Source organism: Tigriopus californicus, chromosome 6 (assembly GCF_007210705.1).
Source record: "Tigriopus californicus strain San Diego chromosome 6, Tcal_SD_v2.1, whole genome shotgun sequence".
Lineage (NCBI taxonomy): Eukaryota > Metazoa > Arthropoda > Copepoda > Harpacticoida > Harpacticidae > Tigriopus > Tigriopus californicus.
Genome location: NC_081445.1, coordinates 5,962,265 through 5,965,731, shown reverse-complemented (window position 1 = coordinate 5,965,731; position 3,467 = coordinate 5,962,265).

The window sequence follows — 3,467 nt, the reverse complement described above, 5'->3', positions numbered from 1 at the left end:
CTCTGGATTCTTCACCTTCTGAAGGATGGATGTGAGGTCCAAGACAAGATCATCATAGTCCGTGGTTGGCTGATAGTAAACGCCAATGATGGTAAAGCCTTGGGCATCCACGGCTATGTGATGAGGAGAGGATGAGAGAAGGGTGGGCTCAAAGCGTTTGGTAATATAGAGCTCCAACCCACCACTGGGCCGACCACGCCCAGCGGGCTTCCTGGCATGAACTACAAAGCTCTGTTTGCCAGGAAAGCAACTCTTGTGTTTCTCCTCAGTGACCCACGTCTCAGATAAGAAGGTTAAGGCGTGTCCTCGGATCTTGTTAAGACACCGTCCCGCACCAGCCACTTGCAGCATGTTTGCCCGTCCATGACAGTTGAGGAAGCAGGCCGACACCGGTTGATTCCCTCCTCTACGCTTGATCTGCTTTTGCCGCCGATGCTGGTTCCTCGCGATACTGAGTTGTTCAATCCGACCTAGAAGAGAGAGATCACTATGGCCATACAGGGGGGGAAGGAAGGAAGGGATGATTGGGAAGAGGAAGAGGGTTGGAGGGCTGGAAGCTCACGTCTTGAAAAAGACGTGGGCCGGGGAATATGGGCAGAGGAAGGATTGGAAGGGGAGGTGCATTGAACGGGTCAATTCACAGATTCATGGGAGGCCACTGTTCGTGGGCGTGGTCCCGCTCACTGGTATCGTAGTTAGTACTATTTTATCGACTTAAAACCAATAAAAACAAGAATCTTGTCGGAGGAGTAAAAAAATGCGCGTCCGCCATTCGAGACGTCAGCTGATCTCACTCATCTTGTAGACCAATTTCCATTATCACCCACTGGATTCTCCTCAACTTGAGTCTCAACCTCATTCCCCAATCCCAAGCCACCCCCAAGACCAACGCTGAACCCACCATTTTCCAAACCATAGGTGAAGTGGCAACTGACACAACTTTCCTAATCATACGCCGACTTGACCTGAACCCAGTAGAAGAACCGCTTGCACACATCCAAGACCGCACCAAACGATCAGCTGTTAGTGGCCACTGGCCTCACTGCACTTGGAGGCGCTGTAGGAGCCCATCAACTATCCAAGCGTATCGACAGATTAGAATGGCGACGTGACGCTACAGTGCACTATGCACATGCTGTTGTGAGACAAATGAGTTCCAACACCCAAAAGATCTCACACCTCGACGCCACCCTCCTTGAGTTGATCAAATACAAAGTGTAGTACACCAGCAATTTGAAGAACAATATCAAGAGCTATGGAGCATTCTACAAAAGGAGGCTTTAATATCTTTAGCCCAGTATGCCGTCACGCAAGCCACTCATAACATCTACTCTGTTTTAGATACATGGACCCAAGTTCTACATGGACAAGTGACCGTAGACCTCTTCCACCCCGAAATGGTCCACGAAGCACTCAAGCTCTTATCCAGTCAAGCCAATGGGCCCCTGAAGCTCGCGTTCAAGCCCACGGACCTAGAAGCTTTTTATAAACTACCTTGTCACCGACATCGATGACGGAACTGGTGCGTTCGCCATTCCCGCTCGCATTTGAAATCACGACAACTTACACGAGCTGAGTATTGACTTTATGTGCATATGAACTAGATGTTGAGAAGAAGTAAAACCGGGGAATTTACCCTTAAACTAAATGACGGCTGAGCCCTTTCTTTCATTACGACATTTCAAGTGGCGACGAGGATCAACCATGGACCCAGCCTCACCCCCTGGATCGATCGTATCGAACATTTCAACTCTTCCATCCAAGGAACCCGCGTCAGCCAAGCCCTGTAAGAATGGCGCCGATATTTTGAGTTGTTCTACCAAGCAAACTACCTTCATCAAGCACCCCCCCCACCTCAAGGAGACTGACCTATAAATGTATACGAACAAAAGCATCGACATGAGAGAGCCACACCCTGATCCCAAAGAGAGACTCTACTCTCCAACAAGGTTACTACAGAGTTGAAACACGCGCTTAAGCCCTCCTCTTCTCTGCCTTAAGCTCCTCCTTTTCTCCTTTCCAGTTGTGTATATAAACTATGTTCTTCATGAATAAAAGGCAGTCTACGACTTACCACCGAGACCAACATTTCTTTCATTTCTTTAGGTACTTCTAAGTCTCGTTTCTTGATCTCGTCAAGACTTCATTCGAGCGTTACATGGCGACCGTGACATCTCTTTCCAGCACTTCTCGATAAGTCCTTTCCAATCTGTGGCCGTCTCCTTCATATCTCTTTCCTATCGTTAGAGCCCAGCTTTAACGCCACCGACTCCAAGCCTTTTTCCATTCTTTAGGGCCAACATCTACCTCGTGGAACCACCGTTCTGACTAGGCTCGTAATTCTACCTCAATACTTCAGCTACCCCGGATCAAACCCACTGACCTTCAGTCACGATGGCTTCTCCTGGTAATTCCTTTCTATCTCCTCCTTCTAAGCTGACTCTCAAACATTTCTATGAATCGGACGGGGATTTATTGCTCAAAACTTTAGTCCTATTTCGATTCACCCTTATTCTGATGATGCACAAATGCTCTTCTCTCCTTTCTGATCGAATTGAAGTGCTACGGGGTCGTCGAGAGAATCTCCGACTTCAAGCCTTAGCTTTAGAGGCTCCTTTTGATCAGGATGATGAGATCCCAGACAAACTTTTCACCATCATGGGGTCTATTCGGGGAGCAATCCGCACCCATGACGAAGATATTACAACGGTGGAAACACGGCTCCAGGATATGTCATCGATCCAACGGTCCAGCCGTTCCACCGATCTGACAATCCCATCGGATGCTGCGTGTTTTGAGGACTTAGACGTGTCGAGCCTGAAGAAATTTGTTCCAGAACTCCAAGCTGATTCGGACATCTGTTTCTCGGAGTTTTGGAGTAAACTCACGATCTTTGCGGAAAGCCATTCCCTGCCTCATGATCATATCAAGTTGGCGTTGAGTACGCTTACTCACGCTGACTATTTCGATACATTTCAGACTATTAGGGACCAACCGTTGAGAGTTATAGTGGAAACGATGGCCACTCGATTTTCAAAGAAGGATTCTCCCAAACTCATCATGACTAAGCTCACCAATTTCACTCGCGCTCATAATGAACCTATCCGTAAGGCTATGTTGAGAGTGATGTTGTATGTGGATCAAACGGCTCACCTATTTCCCCTCGCCAGTAGGGAGGGCCGGTCCCATTGCGAAAAGCTTTCCACGCTTTCGTAAAATCTGTTCCACTGAAGTGTGGCTTCGTCTGGAGGAAAAGACGTGGTCAGACAATCGTCATGGGGTTCTCACCCCATTTCTGAGCTTAATTGAACTAGCCGAGATGGTTGAGGCGTCATCATCTCATCGTGAATTAGCAACACACCTTTCAGCTCTGGAGGTGAACGAAGTTCAAACCCATCCGCGAATGAAATCTCGAGGCAACATTCGTGACCGAAGCGTTCCACTTCTCGCGAGAGGGCCCAAGCAAG